The sequence below is a fragment of the Chinchilla lanigera genome, unplaced genomic scaffold (genome assembly GCF_000276665.1).
Source record: "Chinchilla lanigera isolate Chin_1 unplaced genomic scaffold, ChiLan1.0 scaffold00009, whole genome shotgun sequence".
Lineage (NCBI taxonomy): Eukaryota > Metazoa > Chordata > Mammalia > Rodentia > Chinchillidae > Chinchilla > Chinchilla lanigera.
In genome coordinates, this window is record NW_004955410.1 from 4028054 (window position 1) to 4040935 (window position 12882).

The window sequence follows — 12882 nt, forward strand, 5'->3', positions numbered from 1 at the left end:
AGAGCCACACAGAACCACGCTTGGACTTCTTAGGAGGCCTGAGCTGGGGGAGTGTGCAGGTCCTGACCCCTTCACCGGCTCTTGAAGACAAGGGAAAGCTGGTATGGAGAACTCTGGTATTCCTCAGTGGTCTTCAAGTTATGTCCTTAATTCTGTTTGTCTCTATTTCAGTGAAGATCATTTGGCAAGATCTGTGTCTCTGCGGCTGAGTAGCCCAAGAAAAGAAACAAGATTAACAGAAGTGGTGATAGACACACTCCTGCACATTTTTTTCAAATTTCTGATGTTTGAAAAAATTTTACAACACTTTTTCAAGGAAAGATTATATGCATCATGGTTTATATCATATATTAATGCATTATATAAAACAATATACTTTATCACTTCATAGATTACATAATTCTTATTTGATATTTTAGAAGTTTTAAAAGTAGTAACAAAGTTCAGAGGAGTTCTAGAGCTTTTATAGGTGTTTATAGATTTCTGCATATGGGAAAATATTATGCCTCCTACAAGTCTGGCTAGCTAAGTTATTCTGGTATTGAGAGCCCTAGTGCCTCTCTTTTATCACATTTTTCATGAAGACTGCAAATTTTTCTACCATATGTAATGATGCTTTATATTTCCATCACTCATTCATAGGGCAAAAAATGTATCCCAATTAAATTATTCCAAATAAGTTATTCTGACATAACCGGAGTTGTTGCTAAATTATTCTACCAAAGTTGGATAGGTCTTGTTAAGAAAAACAAAAACATACCTGCAAAACCACAAAGCACCTTGTTGCCAGGTGTCACAGGCTCGATCCCTTTGGAAGGCATGGAGATGCCCGTGCATCAGATAAGATCATTACTGGCAGCCCTGCCCACTTTTAGCCCAGTTAATGAGTTCAGCGACAGTGCTTTTGTCTGACAGACAGTTCTTCCTTCTTTGCTTTCTCTTGCCGCCGTGTCCGTTCCTCCATATGCTCTGCTCCGTCTGTTTGGGTGGCTTCCTCCATGTTAAGAAGTAGGAACAGAATGGAAGTTCATCTTGATTATCGAGCTTGATTTTCTAAACTCTGTTACAGAAACCCAGGGAAAATGTAGACCTCTATCTGATCCTTATAACTTTTATTAAACTTGTTCAAAACCCACTGGGCATGTGGGGGTCTAGCTTTTGGGGTCAAATGAGAGGGAGATATAAGTTTTGATTGATATCGGTTTTTAATAAGTGCAGCCTTTCTGAGTCTTTAATATTTTGATGAAGAGAAGAAGTCATAAACTCTGAGATGATAAGTGGGTGTTTGCAGCCACTAAAGTGTGTGGTAAGCTTTTTCCATGTTAGAAAATTAATATAAACAGATAAGATCTCACTGAATGGGGAGCCAACCACAAAAGAAGCACGAAGATTAAAGCGGCCTTAACCCTAATTCTCTCACTCCTAAACGAAGGGGCGGAAGGGTTTGTGGTTGCTCCCTTATTCTGCTCTACAACATAGATGGAATAGCTTGGGTTTTCCTTTTGTGTCAAAGTATTTGAAACCAGTTATAATGCTGGTGCTATTTCAAAACTCATGGCTTTGTAATAAAAGCAAGCTATAACACATTGCTGATCTTTTAAAACGAAAGTTTCCTTTCAGGAAACTGCCACACATAGCTCAATGTCTCTTTACGAGGGACAGGCAGGTGGAAAGGTTTTTGCAGGGTTTTGGGATTCCTGTTCATTCCATATTCCCAAGAGACTTGAAACATTAGAACCACCGAGAATTTCCTTCCTGGTCATATTTAAGAAAATTTTCAAACTCCACAAGATAGGAAATATTTGCTTCACTTTCTATCCTGTATATATTTGTTCTTTATATGAATTATGGTAGTGAAAGAAAAGACATAGAGCTTTAGAAATATATTTTTTATTGAGAACCTTCTATGCATCTGGTCTTCTGTGTTCAGTGGTGGCCAAAATAAGTATGGCTCCTCCTCTATAATTACAATTACAAGGTGCCTTTTCTTTAATTTGTACAACTGGGAGCTGTATTAGTTTCTTAGCACTGCAATAACAAACGCCCACAAGGGTGGTGGTTTACATAATTTACGTTCACATAGTTTTGAGCCAAGAAGTTAGAAATGAAGATGCCGGCCGCACCAGCTCCCCGCTGCAGTCTCCTGGGACAGTCCTGCTTGCTGCTTCGAAATTCTGGAGGTTCTGGGCATTCTCTAGCACGTGGCTGAATAACTAGTCTCTGGATTGTCTTCACTTGTCTCCCTCCTCCTTATATATTCTCCTCCATGTACCTCTCATGAGGATCCTTGTCAATGGATTTAGGACCCACCTTAGTAATCCAGGATGATCTCGTTTTGAGATGCTTAATTTAGTTGCAGGTGCAAAAACCCATTTTTTCAAGGAGAATCATAATTGGTGGTTCCCAGCACATGATGTGGGCATATCAGCAAGAGCACCATTGAACCCACTGCAATGACTAATGCAGAATTCATAACATAGAAATGATAATTATAATATGTTATCGATAGGATTACAGGACCCTTTATATCATGATGCTGTTAAGAATACCTTAGAAACACATAGGAATTCACTCCCTAAGTCTAAATTTTAAAACAAAAATGTTCCACTGTTTAATTTTCAATTTGATTGTTAATATTTGTGTTCTTTTAACTTCCAATAAAATTCATTATCTGGAGAGTCATTCTCTCCCAGAGATTGCAAAACATCCTCGGGGAAAGAGCTTACCAAATATCATCTATATGGGGGAGGAATTCTGAAGTTGATGGAAAGATTATCTGAGGTACTTATTGCCTCTGTGGAATCATTATAGATATCAACTATGAATTATTATACAAACAGTAGAGGATTAGGGAAAATAATCATAGGGTTAAAAGTATAAACAAATGTAATAGCCAAAAATCTGATGAGTAATAATATGCAAAAACAGTCCTCTCATGTTAAACTATCTATTGGATATATTTTTCTGTCACACTGATGGAGAAGTAAAAATTGAACTCTCATGCTGATTGGTAAAACTGTGCAACCACAAGACAGCTGAGATCTGTTTGACAAACACACAGCTCCTATCTTCTCATGTAAGAAACCAATCACAACTTCAAGCAGTCCTTGTGGTTCCTTTGTTTAGTTTCTTTGCATAATTTGTTTAAAATCTTATTTCTAAATATGAATTAAAACATCAAGGATCTATTTCATATTATTTCCCTCTGTATTGAGAGCCAAACAAAATTCAGAAGACATCTTCTTTTCTTTCTTCTAAGAGAAAAACAAGCAATAATGTTTTGTCTCCCATCAGCGAAAACGATGTTTTCTTCAATACCCATGCGGACTAAATATTTTTTTGTTATAAAAATGTAGACCTGTCAGTGTGTCTGTGTGTGTTGTAAGTGTGTATGTTGGTGTGATTTGAGGGACACAAAGGTATATGGGTGATGGAATGTGTTCTGTTAATTAAATCTTTCCTAAAATTCATTGGTTCCGTGTGTATGCGCTAGCGTTGTCTTCTTCCAAGTAGGAAACAAATATTTCTGAGCTAGTTTTCCAGATTTGAATGGACTATCACTAAGAGTAAAGACACTTGGGTTCTGTGTCCATTAAATATGAATAGGACAGAAAAGAAGATGTGCATCTTTGATTGCCAATTCCTCTTCTTGTAGAAGGGCGCAGTTTGATTTCAGGAGCTGCTTGAGCACAGGGAAGAAACACTGGATACACATCATAGATCTTCATAAATACAGACTATGGAAGTGCTGCGGGAGGCCCAGGGTGAGTTTTCAGCACTCTCTGGCTTGCTTGGCTTCCCAGTCACCCTGAGGTTTGTCTGTCATTGAGAGAGCAGATCAGGAAGCGTCCTGAGAAGGAGGCCAGCGCTGAGTTCAGAAGTTTGGGTCCTGTCCTCCGCCGTCTCCACTCACGTCATGGTGATGAATGGAACGTAACCCAACACTAATGCTGTCCAAATCCAGCTGAAAGCGCCTGTGATCATATCGCAATCTAAGGCTACTTGTTTGTCCAGCCTACTGCTTGTCAGCACGACAAAAGCCAAGGGTTATCGCGAATGGTGAGTAACGTCCTATAACGACTCCATGGGGACTGAGGAGCCAGGTTTGTATGTTTGAGAAAAGAAAATCCATCCCAAAATTGTAAAATTGCAAGCATTTTTGCCTGTAGCCATAATCCAGACATATTTTATTTCCTTTCATAAATCATTAGCCTTTACCTAGCATTAGGGGAAAGTATCAATGCTCATTAAAGCCTCTCTCATAAACTAAGAATGTTAGATGTAAAAACGATAACCTTCTGCGGTTTCTTGAAGTCTTCTTTGCAAATAAATTAAGCTATATGCAAATAACCATTTAAACGCAAAAATTCCATCAGGTCTTCCCACAAGCAATGATAAATTCACCTTGACAGACATTGCATCCTATTATTTCTAAAACTAATATTGTTAAATGTAACGTTTTCTTTTCTGAATGATGCTTTTCTGTAATAGCTCAGCAGTCTTAGAAAACAGGTTAGGATACATTAAACAACCAGCTCATAGCAGTACTAGTAATAAGATACCTCCAGTCCAGTGGAGGAGGCTTCCTTTGCTTAGAGTTGAGCAAGGTTAACTCGCTGAGTTTTTCTGAAGTGTATGCATTATGCATTTAACTCATGTAAGAAAGATCCTATGATTTATGGCTTCTAATGTTTATACTGGATCTATATTTAATTAGCAGTATCTGGTTGTCAGAACGTCATATATTTGCAAAAGATAAAGCTCAAACTTTCGGCTCCTTTGGAACATTTGTAAGAGTAGATCTATTTAAAACACATTAGTAACCAAAGTCACTTTAGAATTCAATTTGAAGTAAAAAATTAGTTTATCATAAAAATTCTTTGGAAATCAAGCATACTCTTTCACAAAAGCAGTGACTTAATGAATCACATGCAATGTTTACAAGATCAAGAACTAATCTTATTCTGATAAATACAATGTAAATCTAATCAGTAAGAGAGATTTCAAAAATTTAGATTTTTAAATGGAACTAACATGTATAGTGTGAGAAAAAAATACAGTGAATGTTTAAATGTAAAAAAGTATTACAGTGGTATTAATCTCCTGAAAATATTCTCCCTCATTTTGATCCCCTATCCCATCACTCTTGCTACTTTCTGAAGCAGTTCCGGAAGTTCTCTTTCATGAGTGTCTTTATTTGGTATTGTTCTGGCTGCCCCTTGTACCGAATCTGTTTGGAACATTTACCTTTTTTAGTCATATTGACTTTAGGGAAGATACAGAAGTTTTCTGGTGTCTGATCTGGTGAATAAGGTGGGTCAGGACACACGGTAATGTTTTCACAGCACTGCCTGTGCACTGGATGGCACTCAGCCACAGCATTCACTGCATTTTCTACCACGCTTTGTGAAGCTACTTGTGACAAGGGAATTTCAGAGCTGCTTCAGAAAGTGGCAAGAATGAATTAAACAGTGTGTTCAAAGCAAGGGACAGTATACTTTGCTCATACCTTGTATATAACTTATCCGCCTGCATACAATTTAGTCTATGTGAGAGTAGAATAATACATCATAAGAGATGGGATTATACTCAAATAAATACACCCCCTGTTTCCATAATTACATAGTACACCTCCGTTCCCTCCTTTCTTTTCCCTTTGGTCTTCTCTCTTGACTTTGTACATAATCCTTTCACACATTAAACTGAGGATCTCTATTCACTTAGTGTGGTAGGCAGGAGATTCCATTATATTTTCTACAGAATAGTTTATGCTCGCCTTAAGCCCTTCATTGAAGATAAACATTTTTGCTATCTAGCTATGGTGTTCCAGAGACAAAAATATCAGATAATTGATTTTTAAAATATATTTTGGCATATGTGACATTTTAAAACTCAGTTCTATTTTGTATTCTTTATATTTTCACTCACACCTCCTATTTTCAGAGATATCAAAGCAAACACCGACCAAAGTAATCACGTTTCTGAGATGAGTTCTTCGTAATGATTTCTTATTTCAATTATTAATGTCTGTCTGCTGTGCAGGGTGAATAAAGTTCTGATTCATCAAATTAAAAAATACTAAGGTAACTGCGTTTTCCTTGTGCTATATTTACTACGTTCCGAGTGCGCTCAAAAGAAGGGAAACTACAGCAATAGTCTGAGAAGAAACAAGACAGTCTTGTGAACAGGACGTTACAGTAATGTTTGAAGCCCTTGCTCCTCCAAACTTGGAGGCACTTTGAATCTCTCTGCTACGCAGTTTATGGTTTATGAAAACACAGCTGACAAGAGGACAATTCTTTAAACACATCAAGTGACTCAAAAATCAAAGTATTATTGTCTAGGCTTGAGATTCTCAAACTGTGAGAGGACACATCATGCTTACCTGGAGGGCGTGTTCCTGGACCCTCCTCTGAGGTCTTCCAACTCTGTAGGTCTGAGAAGGAACCCGTGAGTTTGTATTTCTGAGCATTCCACAAACACTGCTGACACCCATGGCCTCAGGACCACACTTGGAGAGCCACTGTTCTGTAATGCTTTTGTTCACCTGATGCGTGGAAAGTGCTGTAGATTTATGAGAACATCAGGCCTTGTTTCAGATGCTCCATGTGCTAAGGGGATGTGCTGGTGGGTGTTGAATGGTCTCGCAGGACTTTGTGTGATTATCTGTTGTATATTTGACTGGAGTGGCCTGTAAATGCCCTGACCTGGCTTTAAAGAATCACCTTTATGAATCTGTTCTGAATTCTGGGTTCAGTGAATCACTGAACCTGGGCTTAGCCATGGAGCAAGTATTTACACGTTGAAAGGAGACAGCACTTTCTCTCAGCTTTTTTTTTTAGTTTTTGCTGTCTTTATTGAGAAATAAACATTCTATTCCCCACTTCAGAATTGACCATGATTCCCCATCCTCCCCTCCTTAGATGTATTATTTCATGTATACACTTCCAACTGTCCTCTTTAGAGATTGATAATAAGCATACGTGGGTAAAAAATGAAACAAAAACCCTACAGATGTTCTTTTTCCATCAGCGGAATCACATTTATACTTGTTCTTACTGAAAGGTGACTCTGTCCCTCGGACATAGTTGTTGCTATCTGCAGACCTTTCTGGACCTCACCACTGGGTGTGGTATGTGGGTGTGGCCTGTGGTCTGGGGGCACGGATGTGCAGAGGCCAGGGACGCTGCTGCTCTCCCTGCAGTGCCCAGGACAGCCCACAGCGGAGGCCTCCAGCTCCAAGTGCGCAGGGCAGTGCTGAGAACTGCCCCATGCAATGCTCAGTGAGCAGGCTCTTTTCAAGTCTATAAACATAGATATGTTTCATTTTTAATTACATATTTGCTTTTGCCACATGAATTTTCCATGATGTGTTTTTAAATTTTAAAATATTTGCTTCTTTAACAGTGCAACTGTACTACCTCAATTTTACTCATTTGGCATTTAAAATATTTTAAATGACCATTAAGTATTATTATGGTGTACAACATAATGTTTGGGATTACGTATACACTGTTGAATAACTAAATCTATATGCAACCTGTGCATTACATCACAGGTTATTTTTCTGAGAACACATAAAATCTGCCAGTGATTTCAAGTATGTAACACATACTTACTTGCTATAGACGCTCTACAATAGATTGCACAATCAATTTATTAAATACACTCACTTTTCCCTTTTTTACATTTTGGAGAAGCAAGTTACCAGCACACCCTTGATTAGATGATATTAATTTTCATAATATTTTGGATACTATAATAATTTTGAAACCTTACTTCCTCTTCATCTGTATTTTCCTAAGCAGTAATTGTTTTTTTTTTCTTTATCTTACTAAAAAAAGATTATGAATGTATGTTTTGAGGAGTCAGTTGATAGTGACCAAAGACATTAGCGGTTTTGTTTTGGTTTAATCGATTCTAACTTCATAGAAACTGGTAGATATACTCAAGAAACAGTGGGTAACCAGGTTGAAGTAAATGTGGGCAGTGGTTAGAGACGGCGGTTAGAGATCTTGATGCGAAAAGAGAAGCTCAGGAGTGTTGGGGGTGGGCAGGAAAAGTACAAATATCTTTAAGAAGAGCCCGTGGTGCAATCAGGAAGCCCTTTCCTCCAAAGGCAGTTGCTGCGGGAGCCACTGAGTCATCCTCCAGCGCCGTCTGCCCCAGATTCAGCGAGCAGGAAATGAAAGTTCAGTGTCGCTTACTGTCAGTTACCACGCACATAAACAGACGCAGGAAGATCAAATCACGTTCCTCAGCCTAGACGCCCTGGGATGTTTCAATAAATATGTTAGGTATTTACTCAATATAAATATTAAACTTATGCACCCCAAGGCCAAATGTGATGGTTTTCCTTTTGCATTTTTTTTTCTTTTACAAGCACCCTCTGTTCCCACACACTTTCGTTTCGATTTCTCCAACCATCACGCCCCTGGCCTTTCTGCTTCCCTTTCTGCTCACAGTGCAAGAGTGCGCTCTTATAAAGGTAAACTTGGTGCCAGCGTAATCCCCTTGGGTCACTAATGCACGTTCACACATCTGCGAATGCCTTTAGGACGTTTCAGAAGTGCAGTGTGCCTCCAGCTCCAGCTTTGAGCCTCTGCTTATGTTCCCAGCCTCTGCTCCAGGGAGTTCAGCCCCTGCCTATTAGCAAGCTGACGATGGAAGGGAGCACTGTAAATCTCCCAAGCAATGATAAAGCCGATGGAGCCTTGGAAAGAGCACAGTGCAATTAAAAACCAGAACCATGACCCTTGACCTTTTGATGGAACAACACCCACACCAAGTTAATGAAGACCATGAGAGGATAAACTAACTTGTAAACATTGCTTATATCTCTTTTCAGTTATCATCTTGTTGCAAGCAGAGTGGAAGAGGAAGCTAAACATCAAGCATCCAAATTAGTCTGTAAGACACATATCAGTCTCAAACAAATACTTTCTCATTTTGAACTGCTGCCAGCATTTGGCTTACATACCACGTGGTCATTTTTGCTAAGATGGAAAGGTAACAAGCTTATACATCTACCGTATAGGTATGATTAATGGAGATTTTCTAAGAGACTTTCAAATATAGCTGGCCAAAGAAGAGTTGAGCTTGTAACAGAAAAAAGAATGCATCAGATGCCCATATAGTTTACTAAATACCATAGATTATATTTTAAGCTTCAAGACACTTAAGAGATTTTATTATCACGCACACTTGACAGATAAGGAAACTGATGTTAAGCAGGTTAAGTAGCTCCATGGTAATCCCACAAAACTGAAATGGAAACAAAAGTACACTGACCCAGTTCTGTTCCCTTTCAAAGGGTGTTTTACATTACATGATATTTCTTACTGTGAATCTAACCGGGCTCTACAGTGAGGAGGGAATGGAGATGGGAATTTAAAGTCCAAAAACCAAAGCAGATATCAAACCCCATCTGCTTTAATTAGGAGTATTAATGTTTTGGCGACAATATGGTGAAACAACAGTTCATCTCCATTTGTTTAAAAATAAACAAACTCAACTTTTAGAGTGAAGTGTTAAACTTTCCCGCCCTGTCCCAGTAGAGTGGCGATAGGATGGATTGATCAATGACAGACCATGGCTGTATCCTGTGTGGGACAGAGAGGCAATACTTACGCTTAAGGAGAGGGAGAGAAAGATGTCACAGTTAAAAAGGTATGAGAAGACTTAAGAACGATGAAGAATTTCTTCCTTAATTTATACTTTGTACAGTTGTTTTCTGTGCATTACTTTTTAAAAGCTTAAAGTGTGCCTTAGAAGTAAGGTCCACTTTCTACAAAATGTACAAGGATCTTGAAAATAAAATTTAAAAAAACTGCCACATTCTATGAAACAGAACACTACTGTCCACTGATTAACTGAAGAGAAATTTAGGATCTGCGAGTAATCTGTGAATATTTTGTAGATTATTAATAATATCTCACACAACCAGGAATAAGTTTATTGAAATGATACTTACATACTTTATGGTAAAGGTACCAAAATAATAAACTAATTTTAGGCTAAATAGAACTGTCCTTAGCTGTAGCTATGCAATAGTTTCATATAATTTTGAAATGGGAAAAATAACTTAAGAATTTCTGATGGTTTGTAAAGCTGCATAGTTTAATAATAATTATAGTTTAAGTGACTTTTTACTGCACTGATAGTAAATGAAAAACTTAATTAATAAAGTTTACAGTTTACGGAGAATATACAAAATACCCATGAACAGCAAATTTTCAAGGTGTGAATATACCTACTGGGTGAAAAATTTTGTTTACTTGTAAAATATTCTTAGTGCAAATGACTTTACAGCATTTTTGATCAAAATCTTTGTGTTGATTGGCTCTAAGCAAAATCAGAGGTTTCCTGAACTATGTAATGAAATCCCTGCGGTACTGCTTGCAATCCATTGAGATGATTCAGGAAGGTCACCCAGCCAAGACACTGGAGCTGCAAGTCTTATTTGCTTGGGCAGTCTCAAAACAACAGTGAGGATGTAGGAACTCCTTAAAGACTTCAAATTTCATCCAAGTTATACTTTACAGAATTCATTTCTCAATTTTAAATAATGTGTTGGAGTTACAGAAAAAGAGTTCTCTGACAGTTTTTCATAGAAAACTCTTATTTTTATCAGTTAGACTAAACTACAACTTAGGTAGAGCATAATTATCCCTGTGAGACAAACTGCCACATTTCATAGAATTCTCAGAAATTCTCCAACCCTCACTACAATATATAAAATATATATCCATACCTTAAGAATTTTACAATAATTCACTATTTGTTGTATACATCAAAATAGTTGAAACGTGAAGAAATATATTAGATACTTCCAGAATGTTCCAGACTACCTAGATTCATTTCTTTTAATTCTTTATGATTTATGTTTTTTTTAAATTTGTAAAATACAATTTCTCAGTAACACCTACTTTGTAGGGTTATTAAACTATTTATAACCCTCACATATAATGAATGACTGTGGAACTATTTAGTGCTGGTATTATTTTTATTTTTATTTTACTATGTTCTCTTCTCTTTATAAATATATCTTTCCCATGTGGGTAAATTTTTGTCTGACAAATTAATAGTGTTTAGGTATGCATGTGAAAATACTACCATAAATTTACTAGGAAAAGTGTAAAAAATAATTTATGGTAGTTGCTCTTGTGTTGTTTAGAATTTAGTGAATGAAATGAGAAAAAATAGAACATTTGAATATGTGACTAGGTTTGCAAAAGATTATTGGCCAATAATATAAGTTAACAAAATCACAGAGCAGAACTGCTATGAAATGGCAATGAGGAGTCACTGGTAAAACCAGCTGAGCATCTCCTAGGAGTTTTCTAATAGTCAAGGAACCCGAATAGAAAGCCACAAGGCATGTCTCACTTAAAAGTGTCTTCATGGAATAAATGTACAGGATATCATCAAAAGTTTCAAGATCAAGCACCTCCACTTCAACAAGAATCCTATCATCCTTAATAGTTCTGTTAAAACTGTCATGCATGTGAGCACAGTTGTAATCCATATGTGCATGACGTTTGTATCATTTTTGTATGTTGTGTCAATTCCTACAAGTCTTCAAAACTACACCTTAATGGCGTCATACTATTATATCAAATGGCATGTTCTCTTATTACTGGGCTGCCTCTGTGTATGGGTAGTATAGCAAGAAAGGGTGTGACTTCACTGGTTTGAAAAATATTTACTGGATTTCAGTTAGAATTTCCTTCATGTATGATTTAGTGCTACAATTTCGTTGCCTGTTTTATGTCTCTCTTGCTCCTTCTTACTAAAACAGGGCTTATTTTTTGTCTTTTATATCTGACGGTTGGGTCTTCTACATTACACTTCTAAATATAGCTGTTTCTTTTATTTATTTATTGATTGATTGATTGATTGATTGAGCCAGAGTCCCACTGTGTACCCAAGCTTTGACCTCACTATGTAGCACAGGTTGGCCTTGAACTTGGGTCATTCCTCCTACCTCACCCTCCTGAGTGCTGGTATTATAGGAAGGCACCACCAGGGCCAGCTTATTTTTCAAGTAAACTGCAGAAGAATTAGCTAAGCGTCACACCTGGTAGTGGACCTGTGTTGACAGAATTGTCATCTTTAATTAGGGAGAACATATATATCCTCACTGAGTGGTTCTCCTCACTCAGGAAACCATACTAACCAACTGCGCAACTTTCTTGTTACTAATTCTAATAGACATGCATCTAGGCGTGTACTGTTTAGTATGTAGTTAGAGTTTAATTCCAATATATGCTTTTTCTAACATACAGATTTTTTTCAATCACTAGTTTAGGAATATTGCTTTAAAATTATTGCTTGATCTTGAAACTTTTGCTGATATCCTGTACATTTATTCCATGAAGATGCTTTTAAGTGAGACATGCTTTGTGGCTTTCCACTCGGGTTCCTCGACTATTAGAAAACTCCTAGGAGATGATCAGATGGTTTTACCAGTGACTCCTCATTGCCATTTCATAGCAGTTCTGCTCTGATTTTGTTAACTTGTATATTATTGGCTGATAATCTTTTGCAAACCTAGTTGCATATTCAAATGTTCTATTTTTTCTCATTTCATAGGATACTGAATTTTATGAAATGTTGGGGATATGTTTGGACTTAGTTTTTTTCCCATTAATTGTACATTATCATTGGATTTGCTCTGGTTGAATTATCCATCCACTCTTGAAATAAAATCTTTGTCATGATGTCTTAGTGAGAACACTGGACTTGCTCACATTTTATGGGTGTATTTACATCAACAACTGTAAGTAAGCTTTATTTCTTTATTTATTTGTATTTATATGTTTGTTTCTTGAGTGAAGATCTTGCTCTGTAATTCATCTTGGCCTTTAAGTCACTTTGTAG

The 12882-nt window shown here is 37.2% G+C and overlaps 1 long non-coding RNA gene across 1 annotated transcript in view; it reads right to left on the minus strand.

Moving 5' to 3' along the window:
• Nucleotides 1-7912: 7912 nt before the first annotated feature.
• LOC106147768 overlaps nucleotides 7913-12882 on the minus strand; it is a 40732-nt gene continuing 35762 nt past the window's right edge. The window contains exon 4 of the long non-coding RNA XR_001232716.1: nucleotides 7913-8271. This is a non-coding gene — a long non-coding RNA (uncharacterized LOC106147768). The remainder of the gene's footprint in view (nucleotides 8272-12882) is intronic.